General features: G+C 40.2%; 1 protein-coding gene across 1 annotated transcript in view; it reads right to left on the bottom strand.

Annotated features, from left to right (window-relative positions):
• The window catches only part of tmem108 (transmembrane protein 108), a gene marked incomplete in the record, with an annotated part of 58,456 nt that extends 39,805 nt beyond the window's left edge, over nucleotides 1-18,651 (bottom strand). The window contains 1 exon segment of the mRNA XM_062441408.1: nucleotides 18,524-18,651.
• Between the last annotated feature and the right edge of the window lie 1,978 nt (nucleotides 18,652-20,629).

Below are 20,629 nucleotides of genomic sequence, written 5' to 3'. Positions count from 1 at the left end.
TCAGTGAGAGAAAAAGCGCTATTAGCACTGCTGCAACTGAGAAGTACCATTTATCAAAGTTTTTTCCCCTCTAGGAGACCCCAATATGTAACGCTGTTTCTAGGAGGGGAGGAGCGTTAGTCTGCTGAGTCACACACTGATGAAAGATCAACAAGGATAACGGAGCCGCCCTAAAAACCAGACAAGCTCTCATTAAAACCAAGAATATTAAGAGCGAGTTCACATAGAAAAGGAGGACACACACCGTTTGCAGCCGAGTTGCACGTCTAAATGATTCATGTCTTCTAACGAAGTGTCGCGCATTAACATGAAAGCTATTTTTTATTTGCCTTGAGGGTTTGGAGATTAAAAATGTAACGGTGCAAGATGACAAATCAATGGTTGGTACTCTGTGGGCATGAAAGCAGCCCGCCTCTTTGAGGTTTCACTTCATGTAAAATAAGATGCTCACTCTGGGGATGCCACCGACATACCAGGCACAATACCATAAACAAGTTTAATCCCTTTTAAGTCAACATAACAGATGTAACAGGGGTGGGACAATGTACTTATTTCAACATGCTGAGGGGATGAGGGCAAAAACAAACTCTGGGCCGTTGTATCAGAGCGGTTTGAAAAACACACAAACACAAAAGACACAAAACTGCAAAGAAATTTCATAGACTATCAGAGCGGTGGTCCCCAACATGAGCATTGATACCTGACATGCAGTTATTATTCAATCAAGAGGGTTTATTTGTGGGAGAACACAAAAATTGGACCTCTTTAATTGTGCTTTCTATTATTATATAAAAGCATTTGCCAAATAATCTTTTTTATTGCTGTGATGCTAGTATGATCTGAAATTGGGTCCATTTAGTATCAGATAGACGTTTATCTGCTTCAAAGACAAATTTATAAAAGAAAGAAAAGTCTGATTTCCACCTGCTGCACCAACAATAAATCTCTCGTGGCCAACTGGGTGACAGATAAACAAAAGACGTCCTCTAAGTTATTTAACACGGGTGAATCAAAATCAAGTCAATCCTTTAAGTTCTCCCTCTCACCACTGATGTAGGGTACGCTCAGATCCATTCAGAGCCACTCATGTATTTGATGTGTTGACATACAGATCAGAGATCCGTGGAAGTAAAATAAGACCCTAAAACGATTTGTTTGGACTAAGAGGAATTTGGATCCAGTCCGACTCATGCCCTAGTTTGGGTCGTAGATACTCAGAACGTCAAGAATGAATTCCTCCTCTGGCCTCTAAAAACATTTCAAATTAAACAATCTGAGAAGAAAACATCATGTAAGTCAACACCGCTGAGCATTAAAGGGTCAACCCCCCCCCCCCCAAAAAAATGTTACAACAGTGACTCAGAAGCAAACTAAGCAAACTAAGAAGATTGTGGTAACCATAAAAAGGAAATACGCAACTTCGGAAATCCTCTTGTTCCAGAACAATGCTGTACTATGGATTTCAAGAACAAAGCGTGATAACAGACATTGGAATTTACTCTTTCCTGCAGACCTATGATGTGACAATCCTACTGAGAGTGTCTCTATGAACCACATAAGAAGCTATGTCCGGTGCTGGACAGGAAGCGAGGCCCTCTGGCACATAGAGGAATGTCCCCCAGCTATCCTGTGCTGTACACAAGAATTTACATTGCAAGGGAGGAAATACGCACTTTTTCCACTCTGTCTCTACATTTCCTTCCTCCATTCACGACGGTGCAAACATACTTTCTATAAAAACTGTTGGGCACACTTCTCAGTAGACATGAACTACAACTCCAGGAAGTTCCTTACTCTACACACCATACCCTAATTTTACCTCTTGACGCAGCCTTCTTGTCTGGTGACAATGGCAGGAACGAAAAGCCGAGGGGAAGGATGTTTTTTTGGAGTTGGGGAGGGCTGGGTGGGGGGTTGCATTGTACCTCGTTTCCTTGAGCGGTGCAGCAGGGACCGCCGTGAACCAGCTGGAGACGAGTGAACGCGAGGAGCAAAATATCCGTAGAGAGAACGTCCAAGGTCCAGAGATTTCCCGCCGGGAACGACCACGTGTCCAAAGCCAGTGAGCAAAAGAGAGAGAGAGAGAGACAGAGGGAGAGATGTTGTATTGTTCTCTTCTTCGTCCTCCTCCCTCCCTCTCTCTCTCATCCCCCCCGCTCCATCCCCCACTATTAGTGAGACGGATTAACTCCAAGAGCTGCTAGTCCTGAGAGCGTGTCTGGCTGACTGTATGCGGACACACACACACACACACACAAACACACACACACACACACACATATATATCGCATCAATTAGACCTTCTCCATGAGATTCAGGCTGACAGACGAAGGCAGACACACTCCACAAAAACATGACAAGGACAACTGGACTGAAACTGGAGGATTTACTCATGGATGAGCAGCCCGATTGCTCAATTCTCCAAAACAGACTAAAGGCCTAATAAGCCAATTACAGCAAGACTAAAATTGCGTGTGTTGCAATAAAGCCCACAACACTCCCACCCCCCCACCTCGAAATGTTTGTGATTGGCACACTCTAGAGGCGCTCCAGTTTCAGAGTGATGGTGCCCGGAGACTCTCATCCAGACAGGGGTGACCTTTCTTCTTCAGCCACCCCAGGAGAGAGCAATGATTACAGAAGAGGTATCATTTCAGAGCTGGAAGTGTAAAAACTTGATGGAAAGGGAGCTGTGGCAGCCGTCGCTTTAATGACTTGAGCCAGCACACACACACAACCCCCCCCCCCCCGCAGCCCCCGAAACTGATGTTTACTTCGAGATGACAGAAGATATGACTGCGTGGAGGACCTGACAGGGTTGACATTTTAAAGTGAGATCCCACTGCGGTCAGTCCAGTGGGAGTCCAGTTACAGTGGAGGAGGCATCGGAGGAGTAGAGATGGGACACATTATTTGGATTAGTATCACAAAGCAGACAGCACCCCGTGGCGCAAGTATTGTTATCAGGAAAACAAGTAAAATCACAAATCAAATGTATTAGAAGTGGCAGAATATGATCTTATGAATCCATATTAAAAGGAGTCATTATGCTTCAAAGGATTTGCTTCTCAGATCATCGAAAAGCATCTGAAACATCATCTTTCCAACATGAAAGGGCCATGTCTGATCATTTTTTTGTTACTTTCTAAAAACCAAAAACACTTCAAGCAGCGATTAGTCAGGTGGACGAACTTCTCACTCACGCTCTCTTTTTTTATCCTTCACATAAAAGACAAATGAGTGTAACACCATGAATGCCTTTGAGGAGAGACTGTCACACTTCTCGATGAAAGCAGGCTTTGTTTCCGCGCCTCGAGTGTTGCTGTTTAAACACATTTGCCTTCAAACGCCCTTGAATGACACATGGTATGAGCTAGTTTGTTTTGAGATAAGAGAAAAGAACAAAGAATCAAGCAAAACAAGCATTATTTGTAGAGAAATTAAAGGAACAGTGTGTTCGATTTAGTGACATCTAGTGGTGAGGTTGGGGATTACAACCAAATTACTCACATAAAGCATGTAGGGGAACCTATAGTGGCCACAAAACATGCAACAAAACTTAAAAGCCCCTCTCTAGAGCCAGTGTTTAGTTTGTCCATTCTGGGATACTATAGAAACATGGCGGTGCAACATACTGGGCTCCACATAAGAGAGATAAGAGTATAAAGAGAACTGGATACAACGTCGGAGGCGGGGCTTCGTACATTCCTATGAAAGCTGCTTAGTGGCGCATGAAGCTAAAAAATGTTCTTCCTCTTCTGCTTTGCTTCCGCATCACTGGGCCAATAGAGCAAACGCACATGTGACTTTACGGGCTACTTCCGGCTAACTTGAATGGGGGATAAAACAATCTTACCGTGCAGCTCTTCTGGATTTTCGAAGCGTGATCGAACCAAATGGATCAAATTCTGATAGTAAAGCGAGTCAAAAATGTATCTGCTGATTTACAGACGTCTATTTCTATTAGACTAAAACAGAGCATAAAATATGAGAATGCAGCATAAAATAATGATTTGCTTTAAAATGATTAAAAGAACATACAGTGCAAATGAAAGATTTAAAGTGCTTTTAAAAGAGCTCGATCATAAGCACATGAAAAGAGAAACATTTTAAAACTGGATTAAAAAATATTCACATTTGGGACTGATTTCAGTTCTGTTGGTAGCTTGTTCCAGTTGTGTGCAGCATAACAGCTAAATACTGCCCAATAGCATTACATGATATGATGATGTAATTACACAGTTATATATCAAATTGGCTTCAAAGCCTGGTGCTCTTCCTGGGGGTTTGGGGGCTCCGTGGAAGAGACCCACTTCATATGTAGATATAAAGGGCTCATTATAAGGCAACAAAAACACCCTGATTCTTATTTCCAGGTGATTATAAAATAACTATATTCCATTTCTGCCAAGTCTAATTCTACACACTGCACCTTTAATTAAATCCACTCCATAGATTTCTCTAAAACTTAATCTGTCCATGTATTGTTGAAATTAATTAAATATGACTGCAGCTATGACTGCAGCTTAGCATTAAATTGATTATTCATTCAGAAAATGGTCACATCGTTTTCTAAAGAGCACAATTTGCCATCTTAATAATCCCTTATTTTGTCTGAGACAGTCCAACACCCAACGATATTCACAAAACTGTTTTCTATTAGTTTTCTGACAAATTGATGAAAAAAAAAGATAAGTTGACTAATCATTTCAGCAATGAATATAAAGCAGCGAGACGTCTACTTTTCTATTGAAACACTGAAAAAAAAAAAAACAATTACCATCTTGGAAGCAATTTGAGTTAACATATTTATTAAAAAGCATTGTTGTCGATAACCGGGAAGAATAAGAAACTAAACTCAATCTTATATCGTAGCATATAAATAAAAAGTGGACCATGCAACATCGGCCTGATCAAAACAAACCAATTATTACAAATCATTCATTCTATGAATCTGATCCCTGCTGAATATACAGTACTGTGCAAAAGTCCACCACTAGCTTTGTTGTTTTAGCAAAGTTTTAATGACCATCCATATTTATTTTTCAGTCTCTTTATTAATATACAAACAGAAAATACAGGAAATATGTACACACAATTTAAAAAAGGCACAATTTTCAGAACAAAATGACTTCTACAGGCAAAAATCAGTATTTAATGTTATCTCCCTTGCCACCAAGCACATCTTGAACTCTTTATGGGAGACTCTCCTGAAGTTGATTGAAGCCGTTTTCCCTTTGAGATGCAAAATTATGATTTTATGTCCCATCAAATTCTGTGATCTTTGGCATTTTGAATGTAATGATGTGATTGAAAGTTGGTCTCATACATACATATTAGCAAGCTTGCAATGAGTTAAACAACATGTGCTGTGTAATTGACCTTTTTCACAGCCGTCATTTTGTCATGAAATAGTCGGACAAATCCAGATGTTAGCAATGATATTAATTAGGGTTAAAGAGAGCCAGGTTCCTGCTATTTCTCAAGTGTGAGGGGAAGTCACACTAAATACTTTACGCCACTTTAGCCTATAGAAGCTGTTTTTCTAGATTTTTCTTCTGTTTTTTAATACTGCATACACATTTCCTGTTATTTTCTGGTTGTATTCTAATAAAGAGACTGAGTAATAATTATATGTGTTCATTATAGCATTACTAAAACAACAAATCTAATTGGTGGCCTTAGACTTTTGCACAGTACTGTACATTGAGAAACATCCCTGCATGCATAGGAGTACTGGAGGAGGACTGGTACCTTCGTGTTGTGCAACTAAGCAATGGTGTATGACTGCATTGAGCTTTGATGATGAAGCTTTGGAGCAAGTCTGATGCAAGAGGATCAGCCTGAGTTCAGTAAATAACATTGTTTCTTGTTTCTATAGGCGTTGCAAGGTAGCATTACAGTTTAAAAAGAGATTGATGTTCATGTAAAGAGCTTTAGCATGGATTACTGTCAGATATGCGACATCCATCATATATCCCTAACAGATGCCTATTGGAGAAATAATGAAGCAATCAGTGCCACCATTCAGAACATTAATTACCAACACTGTCCCGGGACGCCTGCTGGCAGCATCTAGGCGTACGTGTGCATGTGTGTGTGTGTGTGTGTGTGTGTGTGTGTGTGTGAGAGAAAGGGCTTTTGTTTGGTCTATGCCATCATTCATGGGCTGAATTAATGAATAGGTAAACAGCAGAGGAAACAAGCCAGACTCAGCATGGTTTGGATGAGATCTGTGACTCACATGTAGGAGTCAGCAATGTTTAATATTATGGATGAAGCGGCGGTGGTTCAACGGTAGGATGGAGATGAAGCTCAGGTGAAGACGTGATCTCCAAAGAGTCTATGATGAAGTGTTGATGCATGCGCTTTTGTTCTTACTTCAAACTGGTAAAGAAAAAACTGATTACTATTTCATCAGAGGGGTGTATGAGATTCTAATAAATCTTTAGTCTCCGCTCATAAGAAGACTAATAAATAAAGATGGACAAGAAAGAGAGAAAAAAAACTCCCACATTTGGTGTTTTAATAATGGTGGTTGAAAGCATTAACACCTCATTTATTCATGTTTTACATTAATTTGTCACCAGTATGTATCTAAGACTGATTATTTCAACTATTCCAATGTAAAAACATTACACTCATTTTGTGCTATGTTATTCGCACAAAAAGATGAAAGTCAAAAATGTTGACCTGATCATGTGTGGTTGAATAAGTTCATCATATCCACTTAGAGAAAAAGAAGATTTGGGAATAATACACATTTCCGTTCAATTATAATCACTACATGAGTAAACTAATTACGTTGGTTTTGGTAAAAAAGGGAAAAAGAAAGAAAAAAGAGGTGGGAGAATATACATCTTTTTACTTATTGGCCCTTTGGTTTATAGCGTAATTTGTTAATAATGTTAATAATAATAATAAAACAATGTTTCATTATAGGTTATTCTATCTCTTATTTCATAGATGAATCGATTAAGTTTAGTCTATAAAATTGTGGAACATTATGAACTAGAAATAACACCAACAACATCATGTCTGTCCAGATTCATTAAATATTTGTAGTGAAGACTTTGAATTTAATAAAAAAAGTTAGTAAGTTTGACCTTTGACCTTTGACCATCGAATCCAATCAGTTCCTCCATGAGACCAAGATGATGTTTGAATTTGAAGATATTCCCTCCAAGCGCTCCTGAGATATCGTGTTCATGATTAATATAAGGCACGGACAGGAGGTCACAGCGACCAGGACCTTTGACCCCTAAAATCTTTTTATGTGAAGGTTTGTCATAATTTAATTAGCCTATTAATTAGTTATTAGAGTTATGGCCAAAAAACTTGTTTTGTGAGTCACGTTGACTTTGACCTCTGACCACCAAATCTGAATCAGTTCATCAGATGGAGTCCAAGTGGGCGTTCATGCCCGATGTAATGAATTTTCCTCCAAGTACTTCTGAGATATCACAAAAATGGGATGGACGTGAGGTCACAGTAATCTTGACCTTTGACCACCAAAATCGGATCAGTTCATCTTTGATTTCATATGAAGAAATACCCCAAAAACCTGAAAACAAATCGCAACAAACTAGCTTAAAAACGCTCATCACAAATTTCCCAAGATCACATATTTTGCATTAAATTGCTTGTTTTGTCCACTTGACAGTCAAAGAACCCAAACATATTTAATAATAGAAAACAGAGAAGAAGCAAATCTTCACTTTTAAAGAGCTGGAACAAACAATTTTTCCAATACCTAAAAAATGATTGTCAAGATAGTCGTCCATAAATCAACAAGTTGATTCTTCCGCTAACCTTTTGCTGCCAACGCCTATTTCCACATTTAACTCGTGACTTATAGAAAGCTTCCTCTAGCTTCATTGTCACTGCGTATCTGTGGTCCTCGGTTTTAAAACTGTCACTGAGCAGAGTTGCAGAGAGACCAAAACCCACCCAGAGAAAAACTGTGCCAGACAAAATGAATGTCAATAGCATTCCAGCGGCCTGTTTACGGCTATCGTAGTTAAATGTCAAACGCTCTGCCCCTCGGGGGGGGAGACAGAGCTGGCTGGGGGGGGGGTTGCAGGTGTCTCTTCCTCCATCACTTTGCAGCTTCTCTCCTATGTGTGATATTGGGCATCGGACAACATGACGAGATGAGCAAGAGCAAGATCTATTATTAGTGAGAGAGCGCAGAATGGAAACAGTTCCCAGAGGACAGCGAGAGAGAGGCCGGCCGAACATTGCTCTGACATTATTTTAAGATTAGCTGCAGATGATGACTTCTGTACCACAAAACTCAATACCTGCTTCAAATGACATCTTGTTTAAAGCTACTCTAAATGACTGCTCTCAAAGACAACCTCCTCCTGGCTCCATCTATTTTTTCTTTCTGATCTACTCCCAAGAATTTCCATCCTCAATCGTACAATCGAAGATGACAGCACGCACTTTCAGACTCTCAAAAGATGCTGCACTCTTTTGTACACATGAAAAGAGACAGAGTGGTGTGGTGTTGTGGTGTGAAGAATACAGAAAGTGAATTTATAAATAAATAAAGAGCTTAAGTGAGAAAATCCAACCTAATTTCTCACTTCCAATCACAGGATTAATCGCTGCATGAAGTGGGTCTCCTGTTTAGGACAGTTACCAAAATTGGTGCCAAACACTGCAGTCTGAGATTAAACTGTATTATCACACAACTATAATAATAATGTAACACTGACAAATAAAACAATGCATACTGTGGTGGATTAGACCACATGAGCAAGTTTTTCATACCATACAGAGATAAATGGAAGCCTATGGATGCCTGGAAATGAACGTCAAGCATGCATTTCTAAGTTTAAAGTCTATCAAAGCCACTTTTTATACTATTTCTTGTCATTATTGTCAGAATTTATCCTGGATATTAAATGTATCTGTATTCTCATTTTCTCTATATTGTACTATTTCCTGGCAGAAGAAGTCAGAGCGTGCATGTACAGGAAGCAATGACAACATTTGATCATAAGTTCATTATAACCGTAGCGGATGAGTTTATTGACCTCTTGTCTGCTTTAATAAAACAACACAATGAATTCTCTCAGCCCGCTTCATCTTCTTCTTCTTTTTCTTTTTTTGCTGCCCTCATTTTTTGCTCTTCTTTCCGTTGCATTTCTGACAGAGGAGATGCTTGAGGCATATTTGAAACTCCAAGTATTGATACATGTCATTCCTCCAGGCAAGATCCCCTCCAGACATGTTTTAAAACAGTTTTTCCACAAAAAAACTTCAATTATCTCATTTAAAATCCTTAAAATGACATCTCCTATGCAGATATATTTAGTTTCAAGATGAATCAGGATGTCTCCTACTTCCACTTTCAGAATATGCATGCTGGAAGGCTTCAAGTTTCCATGTTAAGCATGTTGTATCCTGACCCTCCATTTGTCTAAACTATAGTTGCGATGTCAGATATCGTTCTCATGGGTATTCGCTCTAAAACTCAGATTATTGGTGAGGTCAGAGATACTTTCCCCCCTTCAACAGATAAATGTGAAAACAGTCTTCTAGTGTCAAACTCTGCACATACATCATGCTGCACAGTGAAGCTAAAAATACAACTGAAGGCACAAGAAGAAAAACACTTTTCATCATTTTTTGACTAAAAGGAAAACTTTGAGAAACTTGAGGACATTAGCCTTTAGCACCAGAATAGATATGACGAGAGGATTAATGCTTTAAAACTAAGATATGTAACTATTCTGCATTAAAATGTCTAAAAGTTACTATTTTATAGATTATATTGAGAGTTTCCAACAACTTTCAAATGGTCATTGGCGTCATGCACCTTCTACCAAAGAGTATACACACACAGGATGATGATCATTTTGTGCGCTTGAGCTGGTGTTGGGATCATCTGCCATGAATTTTTTACATTTAACCTTTCAGATATTGGTTGTTTTTAAGTATATCTTTTCAACAGATGAAGGATTTTAGTCATTGGATGACCTGATCTGAAGTTATCAGAGAAACAAGCGGGCCAAAAGTTAGCGGCGGCTCGGCTAGCAGCCCCCTCCGAATGTCCTCTATCTACGAAAAAGCCTCAAAGAAACACTGATTTTTTACGTGAAACTAGTTTATTCAGAGTTTTTAACAATTATTATTTTGATTTAGAGACCCTTAGCAGCAGAAATGACATATTGTGCTTTTAAGTAGATAAAATGTGTGTGGTCTTGTGTGTGTTTGAAAGGTATCAAGAAATATTTGAAGCAACTCCAACAGCAGATGCATCAACTCTCATTACAGTGTTGAGAGGAAGTTAAAAAAACAAAAATCATTGTGGTTTCTACAGCATGTTTTACATATCGTACACCACAGTGAGCCGCAGGGATTTTACAGCAAAAACAGCCTGCGCAGCCACCATGGTGTCCAATTTATTTGCGGCTTCTGCCCAACCCAAAACGTCAAGTCATCTCTTATCCCCCAAAGGACACTCTCCTCTCCTCAGGGAGGAGGAGGGGGGGACGAGTCATTCCAGCAGCTTCAGCAGCAGTTTCATTTAGCTGCGACACCATTCGCAGTGTATATATATATGAGATAATCTGGACATGAGCATGGATCTTATATAAAAAGGTGTAACTCCACATATCAATGGAGTCCCGTGACGTCCGCTCAGTTGCTGACCACTCAGCTTTTGTTGTTTTCCATGTTGCTCCTCTCTCCACTCAATCCAGCATAAGCGTCCTCCCTACGCCTTCGATTATGCCACTGTCTCCATGGTGATGTAGCAGCCACAAACCACCATCACTTCCACCCCTACCAGCACCAGCACCACACACACACACACACACACACACACACACACACACACACACACACACACACACACACACACACACACACACACACACACACACACACACACACACACACACACACACACACACACAAATACCAGGCGAAATCCCACAGTGTCATTTTGCAGCCTTTTTTTCCCTCCTCTGTTCTGTGTATGAAAATTAATTCAAGGGGCTGACATCTTATTCAGTATTAATACTCACTCAGATTACTAGACAGCTTTCCAGCCCCCCTCCCCACCCTTGGGGCCAGGAATCTCTTGAACTACAGGGTGAAAATGGGAAGAAAAAACCATATAAACTGCTCTGTAATTGGGGGTGACAAGCGCTGATAGTTTCATATTTGAAGAGCTCTCCCAGAGGTGGTTAATGCAATGATTACATTGAAATGTCAGCTCCCGTGACACCTTTGGCAGGAAAGACATCAGAAACATAATGTATCACCACTCTGGCTCACACACTAGCTGTCATGTAGCTAACAAAACCACCTTTTCCTGAGCTTTTTGGCACAGAGCACACTCCTCTTCCTCCTCCTCTTTCTTCTTCTATCCACGATATATTTCCTTTTGCCTCATGTGACCTCGCTGAAGACTTTGCTCCCTCCCTTGCCAAAACACTGTACATGAAGGAGCATCAGTCCTGCTGCTCTTTAGACCATCAATCAGACTCTCCAGCAGCCATGAAATGAGACATATGCGGCATGGGCAGGGCACAGAGAGAAAACAATGGGTTTTATAAACTCAACAGCTCCAGAGGTCATTTCCCGACAGTCAGGCTGCCTAAACTTGGACAAAGATGGATCGTTAAGAGCTGCTACAATTACTCATTTGACCGATTAGTTGCCATCTTTTAAATTAACCATCAACTATTTTGATAAATCAATTAATCATCGAGTATTTAGTAAATGTGGATACTTACTGTCATACTTTTTTTAAGACATCATCTTGACATTTTTCACCATTTTTGGGCATTTTATAAGCCAAACAACTAATCAAGTCATGAAATCCAAATAATGGCTCTAGGCAGAGAGTGCATGTTCCTGTATTTGGAGAATCAAGCTGTGATTTACAGAGCAGGACGGGCAAAGTAAAGATGACCAAGCATTTAAGATAACATGGGGAGGAGGAGGAGGAGGAGAGGGGGGGAGGAGTCATTCCCATCACCTCAATCCTCCGTGACAATTAGCTCCTGACAGTGACATAAGAGTCCAATAATAAGCTCTACCATGGGGCTGGGTGGGGTGGACTCCTCAGTCCTCCAGCATATGGCACCACTTTAATCTGCAGCCTCTATCAGCTGAGTCTGGCCAGTTAGATGAGGTTTGATGTTAACTGATTACACGCTCAAAGGCTTCCAGAATAGATAAAAAGTGAAGGACATAGACTATAAATACATTTCACTGCATTCAAAAACTGACAAATGTTTAAGAAAATACAAATGCATGCTTTTGGTGTTGCAAGAAGTTCAGCAAAATATCCAGATTGAAGAAGTTGCCAAGGAAACCAAAGACTAGAGACTCTCTCTCACTCTCTTTTTTCTCTCTTTTTTACTTGACAGAATAGCACTTTGCTGAGTGAGAGGGTGGCAATTTGCTTCCTTGTTAGCCGGGGTCACAACCCGCCATCCATTAGAGGGGCTGAGTAATCCTCATAGGTGAGCCCAGCCTCAGACCCCGTAATCATCGGGGGCTGACACCTGCTAGTATTGTCCTCGTCCATCACATGACCCTCTAGGCCAGGAAGGCAGGGGCAAGGGGGGGGGTTAACGTGTAACCCCCGGGACTTCTTCCTCTTCTTCTACTCCAACCACCAGGCCTTCACATAATCCTATTAGACTCAGTCATCTGCGCTGCATTACAATGAAAAAAAAAAGTGCTGATTGTTCCTAACATATGAACTGTTTCCTGAGGTCGCCCACAGGGGGGGTCGGAGGGGACACATCTATCCCTGTGTTTCACTTTTAACACATGGATATTAAACACCTCTCATGTCACTAAATATATGACAAATCTGATTCCTAAAGTTCAAAAATAAGTGCATAATAAACATAAACATCTGTCATGTGTTAAATGGAATAAAGGGGGCTCTCAGATTTTAACAAAAAAAACACATAACAAGCTGAAAAGTATCCCTTATTTTTTTTAAAAGAGGAAAAATATGTTTACTATTTAGTCTGTGGGGATAAAGACTAGAGTTAAGCCCAGCTGTATGACTCCCTGGTACAAATGTGTACCAGTAATGTTTTAAAGCCTTTGTACTTCAGAGCTTTATAACAAAAAACCTTTTAAAATAAACCTTATATCTTGATTGATTTATTACTTCAAGACACTGTTGCATATATTCTCTATAGCTTTTCTTACTTTACAGAGTTTTACAGACTAAACTTGCTATGTAACGCTTTAAAACACTTTGAAAAACGCATTGGGAATTACTGGTGGGAACATAGTGTAGTTTGACATAAGCAGGTTAAATATTTGACCACAAAGCAACCCTTTGTTTGATTTAAATCTTAATATTCACACAGTTTTCTTTCTGAATAGATCTTTATTTTACAAGTCTGTATGTCGGTGTAGAGTTGGTGTTAAATCACAGGCAACACTAGCTGTCAACAACCGAACTATTAGATTCAAATTGGGAAAAACTAGGAGATGAAAAGTCACAAATGTTACTACAATTCATTCAATAGTTACGAAGATGCTTAACTCAAAACCATAAATATCAGCCTAAATTGTTCCCCAAAGTTAATAAGATTCATCCTCTGGGAGTCATGAATGCAGGTACAAAACTTTGTTGCTGTAAAGATATTTTAGTCTGGTGGATCAACCAGCTGATATCACTAAACCTTCATTGACGCTGCTAGCATACTGTAGCTAAGTAAGCAGTTTCGCTGAGGTTGGGATCGTTTAACATGCATGACTATGAAAAAATGTTTTATCATATTTTCCACATTGCACTTCCTCACCTCATAACATCAATGACATCTAATTGTATACCTTAAAGCTGCAATACACAACATTCAGCCACTAGATGTCGCATTTTGCACCAAAATCTCAGACCAAAATGTGTCTCGTTTATACTCAATAAAGTCGATAAAGTCATAAAACTCAGATCAAACTGTCAAACTATGCAGTGCTGATCAAATATAGATCAAAACTGTGTTAGTGTGTTGCCTTTTTCTCGCCTTAAATCCTTTTAGAAACATATTTTAGCGTTCTGTTTAGCTGTAATTTGAGACAGTTTGTGACACGGGAACTAACATGGAGGCCACGAAGGGACTCACACGCGCACTAATGCTGCGTTTTCATTAACCTCGGGAAGTTGGAAGTCGGAGACAGGAAATGACGTCACATCCGAGTTTAAAACATTCCAGTTCAAGAAGTCCAGAAAACCATTTCTAGCCATGTTAGCCACTGATAGCCAATACCAGTCGTTGTATTTTTGCGCATACAATCGCCATAGCAACACGTCCACAGATAGAAGTTGGACGGTGCTGCGTGTACGACTGATTTAATGACACACAAATAAGACTGCTAATAAACAGGATGTTACTAGAACTTTCACACTGTTGATGCGCTGGACTAACATCTTGGATTTGGATGAAGTCGGGGCCTGTGAGGTTCATCCGACCTTCTGAGTCAGAAATCCGACTTTAGGAGGCACTCCAGTTTAAATTTCTGACCGGGAACTTGGAAATTACGATTTTTGAATACAACTGAATGCACCATAACATGCACAGTCATGCTACAAATTCAAAGAGGAAAGAAGATCGGACACGACAACACACAAAAGGAGTGTGACTTCATTCACTGCTCAGGAAACCATTACTCAACATTATCTTTATATAGCAAAATGTAATTTATTCCCCCTTTAATTTGAGCTCATGTTACCTGAGTTCACCTGTGGCATTTCTACTGGATACCAACAACATCAAAGTAAAACATTCTCTGCCCAAAGTGCCACAATTGTTCTGCTTTTACTTGAAATCCCCTTTTTATGCTATTCAAAGCTAGAAACCTGCCTTTGTGTGATGGATTTTAACACCCATGGGGAACGACAGCACATGTTCTTCACCTCGCTGTATTAACTCAAATACTCTAAAATCTCTAAAGCAGCACTCAAAAAAAAAAAAAATCTCTTTATGTAACACAGTCACAGCGGTGTTTCAGCTGAAGAAAAAAAGAAAAAAGGAACTTATTGGGCCCTTTTAGCCCCTTGGGTCCCTCTTGGCACAGAGGGTGACCATCAGTGGGTGGAGGTGCAGATCGGAGTGGCATGACTGCAGCTGAGGAATGTGAGGAATTCCCCTTGTAAACACGTTGTCCTCATGCTCGGACGGTCACCGCACTCTTATCTCCCCGTGCCCATCGCCCCTTGTAATCATCATAATGGTCAGTTATTCATTACCACCTCCCTCCCGCCTTCCTCCTCTCTTCCTCTCTTCCTCTCTCTTCCATCTTCTGTCTGCTTTTCCTGTGGCCTCTGTTTGGTGAGGGGCAGGTGGGGTTGCTGCTACTGCCAAGAACTCCAATCTTTTGTTTACCTGAGGCACCACATGGTATATTATTCACTCTGATACCCCCCAATGGACAAACAGAGCCGACTCTGATACCTCTGTATGTAGTAGAATGGCTTTTCAAAAATGTCAACACCTTGAAAAAAAGAGAGAGAGAGAGAGAGTTTCGTCTTCTTGTTTGAAGCCGAGTGGTTCTGCACGACTAGTCCAGTCCAGGCTCCTTCTTGGTGTTATGGGAATGTGGGAACGCTCTTTAGCTGATAGGATCATAAGGAGCTGAGTGGGGAAAACATTTATTTTTCCTTCTTGGTTGAATAGAGAGGCTTCTTTTTTTTTTAGCTTTTCAGCAGGGCACCTTCCCCCAGTGGCTCCTGTGTTACAAGCCCCCCCTCTCCTCCCCTCCCTCCCTCCCCTCCCTCTCTATCAGCTTAAATGAAATTCATTCCCGAAAGCAGCTGAGGGCCTTTCGTTAATACCGCGCAGCATTTTTTGGGGAAAAAAAGCAACAGGAAGAGCAACGGCGCAGCCTGATTTTCCTCCTTTTGCTTCGGGTGAAATCCTGTTTTGGTCGTTCGCTGCTTTGTCAGGCTGGAGGAAGGTGCAAAGTCCATCCTGAGCACACATTGAGTAGCATGAGGGACCCATGAGGGGGTAGGAGGGGGGCTGCATTCCACCTAATAGTGTACCACTCTCTACCAGTCATGAGGGACACACACATACTTAGTATTAAAAGCCCGGGTGCACTTTCGTAGCGACATTCCCCGACAACTTTCCCATCAGATTTGTACTTTTTCAGAAACCAGCTTTTCCCTTTTTTCCTGAAACCTCCCACTGATAAGTTTGTTTTAAGGGAGGATTGTCTCTGGATGGGAAAGCTGAGATTTTCCGGGTGGTTTTATTTTGTTAATGTAGACTTTTCCTAACTGTGATGATAAGAAAGCAGCTGTGGAGATTGTTCCCGAATGTTGACAGTAGATGGAAGGTGCCGAAATGATGGATGCACACTTCGACCTTTATTACACTGACTAACATCCAATAAAGTCGGCAGCTATGATCTATGTAGAGAATAATCCAACATAAAGGGTAAATGATAGGATGAATTTGTTATTCATCTTGACTTCTTGAGGTTTTTTTTGACATTTTTGGGGAAGATTTTTTCTTTCTGTGAATCTGCAAACAATTTGTCAGTTTATCTATTAGTCCACTATAAGAATCTGCAACTATTTAACTAATTAATTAATTATTTAAGTCTAATTGCAGCTTCTTTGTGAGGATTTCCTGCTTTTCTCTGTTTTTTTTATCATTATAAACTAAATATCTGTGGGTTTTTGGGCTGTTGGTCGGACAAAACAAAGATTTTAAAGATAAAGACTTTGGACTTTTAGACTTTTTTGACAGTTTTTCTGTTTAAAAGACAAAAAATAGAGGAATAAGGTAGATTAAAAGAAAAATAATGTATATTTGAAGCCACGATTGTGTTTAATTGTTCGATTAATAGACTATATCATCTAAAAAACGCCAGAAAATATCCTTAAAATTCTCATCAGGTGTTTCCAGAGTCTCCAATTCACTTCATGAGACACAGAGATCGACACAAATCAATTCTTGGCTGTCCGTGCCTAATCAAAACTTTTAACAAATAATCAATTATGTAAGTATTTGTCAAACTGCTTCCTGATAATCTATAAATCAACTCATTGTTTCAGCTCTAGACACTGAAATGACACAAAGTTGACCCCAAACTATGCCAGTCTAATCCAAAGTTGCCGGAAAAACAAAATACATTTTCTTAGTATCATAATTTTGTTCAATCTGATGAAGGTATATGTCACGAATCATCTTTATGCACCAAATTACATCCAATGACTCATGGTAAAAGTTGCATGATACCTCTCTCTGGATATGTATACGGCTGATCCTCGAGCGTCGTGCAAAAAGCATAAATATCCTCATTAGTGTTAAGTGCTTTGCTCATATGTTCTCTAATACCCATTCACAGTATCACAGCATGTCAACTTGCCCCGAGAAAGCTGTCAGTTACAGATGTCAACACCCCCGCTGACCCCTCTCTCTCTCCCCCATCACCACCACCACCACCACTACCACTAAACCACTGCTTATATACATACACACACACACACACACACACACACACACACACACACACACACACACACACACACACACACACACACACACACATTGGAGGATTGTCCCCCCCAGAACAAAAGGAGTTGGGGGGTTTCTGTGGAGAGCCGGCAACCAAACATTCCTGACACAATGGAGCGAGTGGAGGGCAGGTTCAATCAGTACACACTTTTAACTGTGCTCTATACCATCCCACTATGTCCCCCCCCCCCCCCAGAAAAAACAAAGCTGGACCTCTACTCAAATGAGAAGGGGGTGTATCACCTGATGGTGGTCTTACATTTTTTTTAACAGAGTTTCTCCCATTATCTGCTTTGTCGCTGCCATGTTTGCCTGGAGAAATAAACTACTTGAAGGGCACTCAAAGGGGTCTTCCAACTTTTCAAGATTGATAGCTTTCCCCCTCCCCCCTCTCTCTCTCTTTCTCTCTCTCTCTCTCTACTAAACTTTTTAATTTTTTGAAAAGCAAAGCAGCTTACCACAGCTGTAAATAAACTGGGACCGCAGCCAGCCACCGAGGAATCTCTACCATTAATCTCTCCATGAATAGAGTCCCCCCCCCCCAAAAAAAAAAAAAGTCTACTGAAACACTTCAGAGCACATTTTCCTAATTGACCAGGGTGTTTAAAGCCTGATATAACATTAAACCCCCTTTATGTGCACCAAAATCAAACAAAATGAACTAAAAAATGACCCAGGAATCTTCTAGAGAGCTGCAGTTGATCAGCAGCAGCTTAACTTGTGATGATGGCATTTTTCATAACATTGAATACATTAAAAAAGAAGGAAGCTCTGATCTGATGAGGGTAGACTATGATTTAGGTGATGCAGCAGTGACACTGATTTGATGTCTGTCACATTTAACTGCTGCTGGAAACCTTCAGCCAGGGTTTCAGCAAATCTCATGATCCATATATTGAATGTGACATAAAAACACACACACACACATACACACATATACAGCAGAGGCTCAGAAGAGAGAATGACCTATCAGCTGAAGTAGAGATATAAACTCATGTACTTACCTATTATACACAAGGTGCGCTGTAACGTCGGGTACTTGGCGTATCCGAAAGGGAAATGCAACCTCTTTAAAAAAAAAAAAAAGCAGCTGTGTCACACTTCACACCACAGAGGTGCACATGTTGCCAGTCCACCCCACACCGAGAAATGTCACAATCATGAGCCGCAAAGAAGCCCCCCCCCCTCCTCCCCACCTCCAGGAGCAGGGGAAGTGTCGCTGAGGGTGTCCCCCCCCCCCTCTCAAACCCAACCGTAACTACAACCACCCTCCTGGTCGCTGGATGGAGATGTGCATGCAGGGGTGCCACCCTTAAATGCTTGGACCACCTTTCCCCCTCTCTCTCTCCTCTCCTCCTGTATCAACCTTGATGCAGTGAATAGCGGGGCATGAAGCAACTCCACGCCGTTCAAGGCAGCGTGATCCTCGGTCACCACAACCACCAGCAGCAGCAGCACAGAGGGGAAAAAAGCTTGGGGATCCGTGAACTGCTCGTTTAATGCGTGGTGCGCAATTACGCCGGTGCCACCCACTAAAAGGAGGTTTTCGTTGGCGAGTGAGTGTACGGACAGGGAATTTTAATGAGGACTGCTGCAGAGTTTCCTCCCCTGATCGGAGAGTCGTGCTCTCTCTGTGCTGAAATCCGCTGTCCCGACAGGAAAAGCTTAAAGTTACCTTACACAGGAGGAGGAGGAGAGGAGAGGAGAGGAGAGGAGGGGGGAGTAATGACGACATGAAGCGTCAATTGGATATCAACTGTTGGCCACCTGCCAGCACACCTCCATGGCGCACCTGTTGATTTAAAACATTTCATAGCCTACTGTTCAGGGTCATTTGAGAGATGTAAAAAAACATCATATACACATTTCTTTTAGTTGGATTTTGATAATGTGACCCTGAATATACAAAACATGGAAATTCAAACATGTTGTATTCTTCATATTCTATAAAATGTTCTCTTGAACCATAATATAATGATTGTGAATGTCTTTATACTCTTCATTAAGGATTATTCAAACATTTTATTAATAACTGATGGTGAATTTATGAATGTGAATCCATGTATAGAGACTGATTATGAGTCAGGATATGAACAGTATGTAAAGGGTTAAAATATTTCATACTTTTTCCTCTTTAGCTTTTCTTCTATTTGTCTCTAATGTATTTTGTCTTATTTTAGGCATAAGAGTGCACAATGCCTACAAAGTATAACATTACAACATAATAATAGTAAAAAGATATTTTTTTAAAAGAAGGTATATATAAATGTATACCTATACACACACATACATACCCACACATACTTATACATACACACATATATACATACACATACTTACACACATATATACATACACATACTTACACATGCATTTACATACACATACATACACATGCATTTACATACATACACACACCTATACACACACACATACTTATACATACACAAATACACACATATACATACACATACATTTACACACATATATATACACACATAAACACACAGGAATAATAATGCAAAATAAATAAATAAATAAAAACAAGCTCAAAATACAGTAGTAGTAGTAGTAGTAGTGGTTTGTTGAATAATAAAATATCAAAATTAATCATTTGAATCATTATTAATTTCATTTACTAAATAATATTTAATCTTCTTAAGTTCCAGATCATTATTGGCTGCACTGATTTTTTGGCTTTTGGTCAAAAATGCCTCAGATATTTATTAATCTATAATGTCTAGCTCTGATATACTCTACATGATAATGAAGAAGAAGTAAAAAGATTATGCAGCCTTGAATTATTTCCCAAGAAAGGGGCTTTAAAGGTGCTATACGGCTCATTTCCAAGCACAGTTAATTGATTCATGCGAACCAATTAAATATAAAAAGGTAATACTTGATCTCCTATCTCCTGGCAACATGGAGCCTCTATAGGTTTAATCTCTCTTAATGTGATGGTTGAATCAGATTCCCCCCCCCCCCCCCCCCCTTATAGTAGTTTAACCTTTTTCATTTATAGCATCTTAAAATAGATTCACATCAGGTCACTTGATAAGATTTTTTTTTAATCTAGAGTATTACAGCTTAGTGGTTCTCAACATGAGGTC

This window comes from Scomber scombrus, chromosome 20 (genome assembly GCF_963691925.1).
Source record: "Scomber scombrus chromosome 20, fScoSco1.1, whole genome shotgun sequence".
In the NCBI taxonomy this organism is placed as follows: Eukaryota; Metazoa; Chordata; class Actinopteri; order Scombriformes; family Scombridae; genus Scomber; species Scomber scombrus.
This window is presented reverse-complemented; position numbering and strand designations above follow the sequence as displayed.